Source organism: Vicugna pacos, chromosome 6, assembly GCF_048564905.1.
Source record: "Vicugna pacos chromosome 6, VicPac4, whole genome shotgun sequence".
Lineage (NCBI taxonomy): Eukaryota > Metazoa > Chordata > Mammalia > Artiodactyla > Camelidae > Vicugna > Vicugna pacos.
The window spans coordinates 6010650-6022680 of NC_132992.1; the positions used below are offsets into that span (position 1 = coordinate 6010650).

The following is a 12031-nucleotide window of genomic DNA, read 5'->3' on the forward strand; positions in this document are numbered from 1 at the left end:
AGAAAATGGATTCCTCCGGAACTGAGGGACCATCAGGCCCGCCAGGTGAGCCAGATGGGCTAACTTAAAGGCTGGTTCTGTCACACGGGTCAGCATGGGTTGGGTCCATCTGCCCCATTCTCTGAGGGAATTTTTCATAAGAGGGGGTACCATACAGAGCATGTAGGTGTTGATTTTCCTTCTGACAAAGGAAGATGGCATAAAACTTAGCCCTGGTTTAGGATCAGATCGGTTCTTTATCTCCTGACAACGAGCGGGTATGGGTCCCCTGCTTTGCCCAAAGCATCGGAGAGCACTAAGGCCATCGGGCCACACTTGGGGGCAAGCGGGAGCCGCTTTCTCTGGCTGGGGGAAGCCTGTCTTCTCCCTCCGACTTTCACTCCAGTTACAGCTGAACCCAGGGCTCCCCGCAGGACAGACGGGCAGCCAGCAGAAGGCCCAGAAGGCTGGGGAGCCACCCCGCTAGGCCCCGCCTCTTCTCCCTGAAGCTCATTAGCATTCTCAGCAGGGAAGCAGCAGAAAATGGTTAAAAAAAAAAAAGAACTTGAACTTTGCGCACAGCCAGCTCCGTGTTCCAGGCCCAGCTCTACCACTTGCCAGCTCACTGTGCTTTCTGAGCCTCAGTTTTGCTTTCAGTTACAATGGGGATATTACCTGTTCGGATAGTTATTGCAAGGTAGTGCTGCCTAAGAGGATCCGTGTGAAGTCCATGGCACCAGTAGGACTTAGAGCTGGCAGTCTGAGCAGAGTCGAGGACACAGGTCTTGAGGCTGTGTTTTCATCCTTTCTGTAATATAAAGGTGTATGGTAGCTGTGTCAGAGATGGGGTGTGCAGCCCTGGGTGCTTCCTCTGTTTGGCATTTAGTGGTTCCTCTCACCTTTTTTTTTTTTTAATTGAAGTATAGTCAGTTTACAATGTTGTGTCAATTTCTGGTGTACAGCATAATGGTTCAGTCATATGTATACATACATATATTCCTTTTCATATTCTCTTTCATTATAGGTCACTACAAGATATTGAATATAGTTCTCTGTGCTACACAGAAGAAACTTTTTATTTTATATATAGTAGTTAGTATCTGCAAATCTCAAACTCCCGATTTATCCCTTCCGTCCCCCTTTCCCCACTGGTAACCATAAGTTTGTTTTCTATGTCTATGAGTCTGTTTCTGTTTTGTAAATAAGTTCATCTGTGTCTTTTTTATTTTAAGATTCCATATATGAGTGATATCATATGGTATTTACTCACTTCTGTTTAATGACCTGGTCCCATCCATTACTAATCTGCCTTCCTGGTTCCACCTGCTGCCCCGCCTCCACTAGTCGAAGGAAGACAGTGTGTGTAATGGGAAATGCTCTGGATAAGAGGTCAGGGACCCTAGATTTTAATGTGAACCCTGCTGCCCCTTTGCTGCAGGATGTCGGGCAACTTGCTTCATCAATCTGGTCTTCAGCTCCCTATCTGTAAAATTGGGTCTCCCTTTGTGAAATAAGAAATATATATGTCGATTTCTGCTCCTGGTTCCTGACACAGAGCTCCTAAAACCCGTGTATATAGGGGTGCTAGGAGAATCTTCTAATATTTAGTCTTTGACCCCAGTTCCTAACACAGAGCTCCAAAGACCTCTCTAAATTCCTATGCGGTAGGAGCGCCTTTTGTTCTAATGAGGTGACCCACAGTGAAATCCTGGACGGGGGGCTCGTCATCAGAAAGACCAAGCCATGATCAGAAGCCTGGAACTTTCAGTGCAGGACCCTTTTGGACCTTTCTTGCCCTATGTATCTCTTCATCTAGCTGTTCATTCAAATCTTTATTATATTCTTTACAATAAACCAGTAAACAAAAGCAAGCATTTTCCTGAATTCTGTGAGCCACTCTAGCAAATTTTTTAACCCAAGGAGGAGGGAACGGGAACACTGATTTACAGCCAGCGGACACTCGAAAGTACGGGCGACAGCCTGGGACTCGTGATTGGCACCCGAGGTGGGAGCAGTCTTGTGGGATTGAGCCCTTAACCTGTGGGATCTGATGCTAACTCCAAGCAGACAGCGTCAGAACCGAACTGAATTGTAGGACCCCTGGCTGGTGTCAGAGAATGGATTATTGTGTGGAAAAACCATGCATCTGGTGTCAGAAATGTTGTGAGAATGGCAGGACTTTGATTTTATGACTCCGACCAGATGCAAAGTTTCCTCACATCAGGAAAAGACTGGGGATTCTTTGCTTGAAGATATTTCATGCCATATACCGCATTACACTATGAATCTGGGAGATGGGAAAATTCACCTGTGCAGGCGGAGTGAAAAGCCTGTGGCCTTCTGTTAGCTCTCCCCAGTTCACATCCTGAAGGTGGAGCTGATCTTCAAATTGCTCACCAGCGATCTGAAGCACGGCTAGAAGGCTCCCATGCTGCTAGGGGGCTGTGAATTCTCACATGGCACCTGCTGCGACACTGACGAAGGTGAGAAAGGGAAACGGAGCTCCAAGACTCACAGTGGTGACACCGTCAAAATCCCTCCAGGAAAACCGAGAATTCCAGAGAGCCAGGGGGAATCACAACTTACAGACTGGGATCCGACTTGACCAACTTCCCCGACTGGGAGGTGACGTCTCACTTGAAAATCTCCACGCTGCCAGCTCAGCCCAAGTTCACATTCCTTCAAGTCGACCAGCTGCAAAACCGAAAGTTTGTGGAGACAGTGAGTCCATGTGGGGATACGGGGCCAAAATGACAACCTCGCACTTACCGATAAGCTGGAGGGTGGGGTAGGGGACAAGAAGAAAAATATCAATTCTGGAATTCCTACTCTTGCGCGTTCCTGCCCGCCCCTGCTCCTTGCAGTATGGAAACCATTCGCTGTAGATGATTTACCAGGCATCTTGCTGGGAGGGCCTGGAGTAAATCACTTCCTTCTCCACCGCTGAGAAGTTTCTCTCTGGCTAGGAGCATAATTCAAGCAGTCTGCCTCCAGTGGGCCGAGACTGAGGTTACATGTGGAGTGCACCTGTCCTGATGGCCCGCGCCCCAAGAATTCTGAGCAGTGAGGAGACAGGATAAAGAGGACGTGCCTCTGGGATAATGGGGCACCTGCTTCAGACAAACCTGACTCCAAAACTCAGAGAGAGAATATTTGCATTTCTCTAAACCGAAATAAGTATTTTAAGTAGAAATTGTAAAAAAATATTTAAGCCATGATTTCATTCATAGGATTTCTACTTACACATAGCTTTCTGGGAATCTACATAGCTTCTAATATGAGGGCCTTTTCTTCTTTTTTTTTTTTTTAACTAAATTAAGATTCTATCTAATGGTTTGGTAAACAATCCTGGAACAAGCTGATAGGATAATTGTAGAAGTACAAACAGCCTCCTTTTAGAGTCGGGAGTCAACAAATTTTTCCTGTACAGAGTCAGACAGTAAATATTTCAGACTTTGTGGACCATAAGACTCACGGCTACTCACCTCCATCACTGGAGCACAAAAAAGCCACAGACATCACATAACTGGACGGACGTGGCTGTGTTCCAATAAACCTTTATTTATAAACACTGACATTTGAATTTTATATGCTTTTCACATATCATGAACTATTATTTTTCTTTTGAGTTTTTTTCAACCATGTAAAAATATAAAAGCCGTTCCTAGCTCTCAGGCTGTACAAAAACAGGCGGTGCCTTGAATACGGCCCCCAGGCGAGCGTTTGCCAAGTTTATAAAATCCCAAGGCACAAATGCAATAAAGACAGAGTTTTGTTTTTTGGTTAATGTAGTCCTTTCTCTACAGCTCTGCTGTTTTAAAATAAGACAAGTTGGTAAGGAAAAGGAATATCAAAGGAATAAGTTATCAACACCGGAATTTCAAGAAGAGTAAGGGAAGTATTTTGAAGAGGGTCCCTCATTTGCCGCCTTGTTACAACTAGTGACTTTACCTTCAGGGGGAATGAGTTTCAATTCTATCAAATTCAAGACTTTTGTTGCCTGCTATTATATTCCAGGAACACACTAAGTGCAAAGATGATGAGAATCCGGCCCCTGCCCTCTGATAGGGAGGAACTGCAAGTAGATAATGAAAGCTCCTTTCCAGCGAGCGATAGGAGTCAATCACTCAGGCACAAGACATTCACTGAGCGCCGACGACATGCCAGGTCCTGGGTTAGGTGCCAGATGTTCCAGGATAGATTCTGAAGCTGTTCATGGTAAGCCACCGCCAAACTCGCCTTCACTGTGTTAGCTTATTTTCCTGAGGGACAAATGGAGGCACAGAGGGTCAAGCTGGCTGTCCCAGAAGGAACAGAACACAAAAGAGGGGAAAGCACAGAGTGACTGGTCTCTTCCTTAGCAGGCCTGGACCAGGGTGAGGGGAGTGAGGCCTCCAGGGTGCAGAAGTCAGGGAGGTGTCCACGCACGCGTGCCTGCGTGACCGCGAGGTGGGAACGTCCCTAATTTTGCACCCTAGCGTCCCACTCGCCTGGCCGTAGCCCTGGCGGGTGCCTTAGCTCCCTCAGTATCTGCTGTGGGCCTGGGAGGGCTGGAGTTGGCATTTGTGGGTGTGGGCTACCTAAGACGCCCCGACTCCCTGGTGAGGGATTGCTTCTTTCTCACTGTATCCAGTCTCAAGGGCCTCACTTCCCCGCCCCAGGACCCAGGCTGCTGTGAGCACCACACGCTCCCTTCCGGGCTGTGGCTCCTGGGCAGGATGAGTTGGTTTCTGTCTCTTCCTACCACCTACAGTCTCTCTGAGTAATGCCAACGTTACAGTCCAAGCCACCCCTCAGAGCTCCGCTACTCCAGGTGTGGTCCCCGGACCAGCAGCTCTGGCGCCGGTGAGAAAGGCAGACCCTCAGGCCCGCCCCAGACCACAGTCGGAATCTGCATTTTGACTGGGTCCCCAGGTGATTCCCACGTGCATCAGGGCGTGGGAGGCGCTAACCCACACCCCCCATGCCCCTCCCCGCCCTGAGCAGGGCCGGTGCTGCTGGCCTGGACTCTGCAACACAGCGGCCGGGAGGGGAGCCTTGCCTGGAAATGCACCACTTGCTGAAACTCACGGAGGCTCAGGACTGGCTCTGCCCTCCCAGGTGGGCCTCGCTCCCTGAGGAGCCCTCAGACACACTCTCCTGCTCTTTTGTTAATGGTTGACTCTAAAATAAAAGAAAAAAAATTAGGCATTAGTTTCAGAAAAGGATTCCAGCATCACCCTGTGAACAAGCCTCTCTCTGGAGATGCCCTTCCGCTTTAAAGGTTTGGGGTGGTGGAGGCAGGAGACTCAGGAGGCTATTTCGAAGCGTCAAGTTTCCGTGTAAGACCCTTCAGGCTAACGTGGGATGGCAGGGGTTCTTTTTAAGGGACAGACAGGACCTGCTCGGTCTTCCTTTTACAATGGACCAGGCGTGAAGAAAGGGCATTGACAACCCTAGTATTTGCTGATAGTCTGCCACGTACCAGGCCCTGGACATGTTTTATCTTTTATTCTTTAACGCAACCGTAAAGGACAGGCTTAGAGGAGGAAGCAGCTTTGGAGAGGCCAAAATGACTGGCCTCAAACCATCCAGCTGCTACCCGGGAAGAACCAGGGACTGAACCCGAGTGCTTTCAGTGTTGCAGACTTGCAAAAACATATGAAACCTAGCACGTAACTGTGGTCGGCATTTGCCCCGTGTGAGAGTGGTGGCAGGGTGATGAAGGCTCTGGGTTGGGAGGTGGTGGGGTGGGGTCCTCAGGAGAGTCAAGGGCAAGTGTGCAAGCGAGAAGCTTGCAGAGGGGCCCAGCTCTTTGTGGTGGTGCGCCATGGCATCAAAGAGATGTGCAGTCAGCTTAAGACTTCCCACATTTGTAACCCAAGGTAAAACATCGCTGTAAAGTAAGTGGAAGGAAGAGCAAGGATATTCAGATTTTTCCAATAATGACTTCATTAATGGTTTTGGAGGGGGGAAATGTAAAATATTAAATTCTATCTTTTTTCCTCATTCTTTGGGTCTCTCGCTTTCGCTGATGCACTCAGTGCTCACCCCGGTAGGACCCACCCTCTCACCAGTTCTGAGGCCAGAGGATGCTGGCCCAGCTTGTGGACGTGGTGATGCCCTCCACCTGGAGGACCAGCAGTGTGCGGCACGGTTAGCAGGGTGGGGAGGCTGAAAACTCAAGTGAGTCACTGCTCTAAGAATTTCTGGAGTGTCTGCTATCCCCATTGCTGGGCTCTGAGTCAAGAATGTAATTGAAGCCACAAGACAATGGAGTGTGAAAGGAAAGATGTTCCCTGGTGTCAGACACCCTGGCCAACCAGACTCAAAAGCACAGAGCAGGTGCTTGGCTTTTGTTCCTGGTGCTGGCTGGGTCCCCGCGCCCTGCCCCACACCCCAAAGCCGCTCTAGATAAGAGCCACAGCCAGGAAGCTAGGCTCCTGCCTTCTCTGCATATCCAGGATCTCCTCTGACTGAGAAGAGCCTGCTTCCTCCTGCTGACCCTTGTTTCCAGGCTAGAGATACAGCCACACCTCAACAGAGGAAACCATGAAGCAGGACCTCAGATGCTAAGGATTTCACCAGAGGAGGATGAGGATTTCATTACTGTCCAAAGAAAACTTTCAAGTGCCCTAGGTAACCTTCCGGTGTCTGGAAATAGGATCAACAACCAGGTGAGCTGAATTTTCATAGTGTCATTGCGAATCCCCAAGAAACCGAACCCCAGAGGCAAACCCCATCACGCCTCGGTGGAGACACAGGACCTAGGTGCCCTCTTCCGGATGGCACGGGGGAGGTGGCTCCCCGAGAGCTGGCCGTGGTTGGTCGCTCCGTCATGCTGGGTCTACTCAAGCCCCGCCCTCCCCACTGGAGAGGGGCTGTTCTTGCTGTTCGTCGACACTGGATTTTAGTTCTGAAGGGCGATGCAGCCTTGCCTCCTTGTGACTTCAGGAGGAAGATCCAACTGGGCTATCTGGCTCTGAACCACCCTGATGAAATAAACATCAGAGGCAGCTTTGAAGGAGCAAAGACAGCACCAAATAGCAGCCTCACAGGTGAGAATGGAAGAGACAAGGGGCAGCCTTTTCTTTGTAGCCAGGGGAGGCTGATTGCAGACACAAGACTCAGGTGTGTTTAAATAACATAAAGGAAGTCGTGCATCACTGAGAGCTTGCTGTGTCAGGCACCATACCAAACACTTCCCACGTACTGTCCGAGCCATGCCCTGGGGGCAGGTATGGTTATCATCATTCCTACCTTGCGGACAGAGGAGTTAAACAGCTTACTCAAAGCCACACAACCAGTAGGTGGCTGAGTGACTTTCAAATACTGGTCTTGCTTCAAAGCCTGGGTTTTTGTTTTTTGTTTTTGTAGTTGTATTTATTTTTTGCAACACAACAAAGGAGAGAGGAGGTGAAGGGCCAGAGCCCGGTGATGTCCCCGGAACAGCTTCTGAGGCAGACTTTGCATCCAGATTTGTTTAGAAAAGGCAATTTTGGAGTCCATGCTTCAGGAAACTCCAGGCTGTCGATCTCAGTCCAAACAACTTAAGATAAAAAAACCTCCCGTCTGTTCACCACCATGGGGATCCAACACAAAATGCAAAACAAACCTCTTTGGAAAACGCCTGCCCTTGAAACAAGACTGAGCAAAGCCTGGGGTTTAATGTCTATGGTGGACTGCGTCTTCGCAATGCGGTTTGTTTCTTTTATCGCTGCTGCTTCCCTCTATCACTGTTTGTTACCAGTAGTCCAGGGTCTTCCCAAGACGGAAGAAAGAGTGACCCTGGGCAGTGCCTTGGAGCCCACACACCTGCTATTCACTTGTATCAGTGCTTGGTCTAGACTCGGGGTACAGGAGAGAGTGGGTGGCCGGTGTGACAGCATCTCTTCAAGTTCAGGTTTGTTTCTGCTGGTGGGAGGAGGAGAGGGGGAGATACAGAGGTAACGTGTGGAGCTAGATTGCTTAAACGCCTCTGTTTCAACAAATTTGGGGAAAGTTTTGTTTTGTTTCTTATGGACTCAAAGGCTGGAAATCAAATGGGCTGTCCAGTCCAGGCTGGAGCAGGAATCATGTTCTGGGTATGCCCACATTTAAAAGAAATAGCTTTTTTTTTTTTTAAAAAAAGTGTATGTTTTCATTTCCTATGAGTCAGAAAATATCCAAATTACAAAGAACCTCATATCAGTTACAGTGATGAGAGCAAAAAAAAAAAAAAAAATCAGAAAGAATCCGAATGTTCAAAAATAGAAGAATAACAAGTTACAGTGGATTAGCCAGTATCTTCATGATACCATGAAGGTTAGGTTAGCAGCCTAGCAAGGTGCTTACAGAAATTTTTTTGAATAAAAAAAATAAGGTTTTAGATAAAAAGCTCTATATATACACACAGGCAAAACACATGGAAAATAATTTTTTAAGTGGTGGTGAGATTATGAGTGACATTCTTTTTCTTTATATATTTTCCCTATCATTTTATAACAAATAACCTGGGAATGCATACAATTACATGCTGCCTTATATCTTCTGTGTACATTTTGGCTTATTTACCTTGCATTCTTGTATCCAAATTTGGCAAATAGATTTTCATCTGAACTTGCAAATTGCTGCATGAAATTTACATATTCCTTTAAATACGTAGCACATGTCTATTGCTGTTATATGCAAGTCAGATCCTTTTTTATCCAAATACATTGTGCCATGTTTATCAGTAATGCTTTATCTTTCTTGGGTAGGAACCAAAAGGAGAAAAGTACAAGGGAGCTGCCACCCCACCTCAGTTCCTATCAATACAGGAGCGAAACCTAATTCTCTCTGGCACACCAGCTCGCTTTCCATCTTTCCTGGAAGGCTGGAAAAAGAATTATCTGCAGACCTCCAGGGCTCCCAACCGATTAAGAAGACTGGAGTCTGGCAACCCCAGCAGGTCAGGTGACTCTTCTCCAAGGACCAAAGGAAGAGCACAGAGAGTCTTTCCATGGAAGAAGTGAGTGTTCATGGTGACTTTTATCCACCTGCTTTCCCAGAAAGCAAAAGCTCCCTGCAGATCTCTCCTGTGGAGTAAAAAGCTGATTCTGTAGTCCCTGAGAGTCTATGTAATTATTTATTTATGCTCTATTTCTTTGCTCTGAAGATTTACGGATGCTCTAGGATAAAAGCGAAGGTATAGTAAGACCAAAGAAATTTTTTTTGAAGTTAAATGACATAAAACGAGAAATGGGACATGAGTGATAGGGGAGAATTTTTAAATTAAGTCCAGCAGAAGAAACCGACGATACAGAACAAAAATCTTGCTGGCCAGAGTAAATAGCAAAACCAAAGCACTTACGAACCAGCAGAGCTCTTGCTTCTAAGGTCTGAGAGGTAAGGCGAGTCGCACATGCCTGAGGCTGGAGTACTGGAGAAAATTACACAGCGTGCCCGAGAGAGCCTTTCCCATTGGTTTTCAGTGGTTAAAAATTTTCCAGGAAGGGAGCATGATGTCTGTTTTCAATGTACTCCTGTATCATTTGCTCTCATTTTGCCAGGCAATCAGATCCTATTATTATTATTTTTAATATGCATGCTTTGCTTCCTCCAGATTAGACTCCCCCAGTCTGTTTTATACTTACTCTATATTATCCTACAGCCTCCAATCTATAATCCCGAAAATAAATGCTTAAGTGGAAATGGAAATTCCTGGTCCTGTAGGCGAAATTACTTATCATCTTAAGCTCCATATGTTCCCTAGTGACTAGAAGGCACTATGGAAGCTCTTTCTATGTTTAAGAGAGAGTGAGCAGGAGAGATTAATGAGAAACTGTCGCTGGAGGGGAAAGAGACAATACAAGACCTTCCAGATAGGCGTTCTCCAGCGGAGGGCTGGGGATTGAAGAGATGTGAACAGTCCTGCCAGGATTTGAGACTAGAAACACTTTGCTGAGTCACACTGTCTTTACATTGATTACACTCCTATTCCTAGGCAAACTATCGGCCTGTTCCTTTTTTATTTCTTGGGAAGGTGCTAAGGCAGACAGTCCTGGAGTTCCCTGGAAAGGAGTACGCTGTGAGAGCAGAGCAGGGACGGCGGTCACTGAGCACCAGTAAGCCAGCGAGTCACTTCCCGACCGACCCCCAGGATGCAGATACGCCAGCTGTCCCTGTGAAGCCGTCACTCACCTTAAAAACAAAAAGGAAAAACCCTATTGCCTGGGCGCTGGGTCACATTTCTAACATGCTGATCACTGGGCTCCTAGCAACAGTGCTTTCCTCATTTGAGATAGTGACGGGGCTCACTTCAGATGATGGTGTCCATGACCACAGCATGACTCCACCAGTTAATCGGCAAACTGTTTTATTGTGAAATGTGGTTTTCATAGAGGACATGGGCTTGGGATGGGGTGGGGTGGGGTCCTGATGCAGGATGTGGTCAGCCCAGCTCATCAAAGACCACAGGGCTGTATTATTCTGCTGCATGTACCTGGGACTTTAATATCTGATTTATGAGTCCAATAAGAGTTTCACTGGAAGGACAGCATTCCAAATCCTGAGTACCTCCTGAATTAACAACAGATCAGGATTCACCATCATGAAGTGTCCTCTACTCTCACCCCCATCCCTACGCAGCATCCACGGACCTGGGGAGAGAGGACGGAGAATCGTTCCTCTGCCCCACACACACCCACATAAAGGGCTTTTCCCTCTCCTGTCGTTAGCTGTCCTCTGGAGATAGCAGACAGACTCGGCAGTGGGCCTGTCTCGCAGCCCCTCCAAGGATGAATGAGGGCTGAACTGCCCTCATGTACATCTGCCGCGAGGCCTACGAGCAGGCTCCCCCCAGCAACACATCCAAGTGCAGCCCCAGAAGGGAGCAACAGAAACTTCTTTTCAAGGGCCAGTGTTTTGCTCAAAAATGAAATGCGAACCTATCACTTTGAAACATTCTTCCTGTCCTGTGCATAGGTGATTAAGGATGCCGGAATTGTTACAGGAGCGTGTGCGTCTGGGCCAATCCACAAACGGATTTGGAATGTCTTTTATGTGTGGGGTACGCTGGGAAGCCACCACCGGGGGACTGGTGCAGGGGATGTGCAGCGGGGGAGTGGGGGGGTTTCATTTCAAAATGAAAGTTACTTTCAGTTTCCTTAGGAACCCAACCCAGGGGAGGAAAAAGAAAAAGAGTCAGGGTAGAGGATCAGAAGGGGGACCGGAGGAAGAGGAAGTGTACAGGCACGCCAAGAGCCAACGATCTCCTTCAAGGACGAAGAAATGGCTGCACAAACCTGAGGTCACACAGTGAGTGGCGGAGGATGGGAAGCGGCCCCTCTGGTTTCCAAGCCCTCTACTCTGCTGCCTGCCCGGCAGGAGAGCTGGGGTTGAAGGCAACCGGATGAGCGACCTTGAGCAAGCCACTGAGTCTCAGGCCTTGATGATAAGCCTCCTCCGGCTTGCTCCCTGTCAGCGTTTCAGTTAGGGCATCGGCCTTGGCGGGCCCTGATAAGGCCTTGACTCACCTCTTTGTTCGCCTTGGCCTTGGGAACAGATGGAAAGAAAACTCACAGGCAGCGGGAACCAGGCTCATTCTCTAGGTCGATGCCTGTGTGTCCAAAATTTGGCAAAAGTTGCATTCGTATGAGTCAGCCCTCAACACAGCGTCATTCACTGTTTGACACAAAATTTACGACATCTGTCGGAGGAATGTGGCTCTGAAAACCCTCAATGTCAAAACGTGTATATAACGGAAGGAACGCTTCCCGCACTGCCGCCATTTCTCGTTTCTCTCCAAACCCCTGCCTGCCTTCCTGGAAATGATGGCTCCCTGAGCACCCCAGGGTTCTGTTTTGATTGGTGAATTCACATTTTTTTTTCTGTATGTAAATCTGACTACAGTTTTTTTTTTTTAAATCACATATACAAATCGTGGTCATCAGGTGAAAATAGTTAACATAGACTCAAATATTTGTTCAAGTAAAAAAATACATTTTTTTTCTCCTGGAGAAAAAAAAAATCAAGCCCACAGTATTAAACTCTGGAGGATACACAACAGCATACACAAAAATTAGGGTTCGTTTCTGCTGATGGTTCTCTAGGA

The 12031-nt window shown here is 47.6% G+C and overlaps 2 long non-coding RNA genes across 3 annotated transcripts; one reads left to right on the forward strand and one right to left on the reverse strand.

Annotated features, from left to right (window-relative positions):
- Positions 1–654: 654 nt before the first annotated feature.
- On the reverse strand, positions 655–2697 carry LOC107034090 (uncharacterized). The gene is made up of 3 exons (XR_012073265.1): positions 2566–2697; positions 2288–2453; positions 655–787 (listed from the first exon to the last, which is right to left on the reverse strand). It is a non-coding gene; the product is annotated as an uncharacterized lncRNA (long non-coding RNA).
- Positions 2698–6688: 3991 nt separating this feature from the next.
- LOC140696770 (uncharacterized) lies at positions 6689–10280 on the forward strand. 2 transcript variants are annotated; one of them, XR_012073262.1, is made up of 3 exons: positions 6689–7016; positions 8697–8947; positions 9962–10280. It is a non-coding gene; the product is annotated as an uncharacterized lncRNA (long non-coding RNA). The 2 variants fall into 2 exon arrangements; XR_012073260.1 differs by lacking the exon at positions 9962–10280 and having other exon boundaries at positions 8697–9048.
- The last annotated feature ends 1751 nt before the right edge of the window (positions 10281–12031 follow it).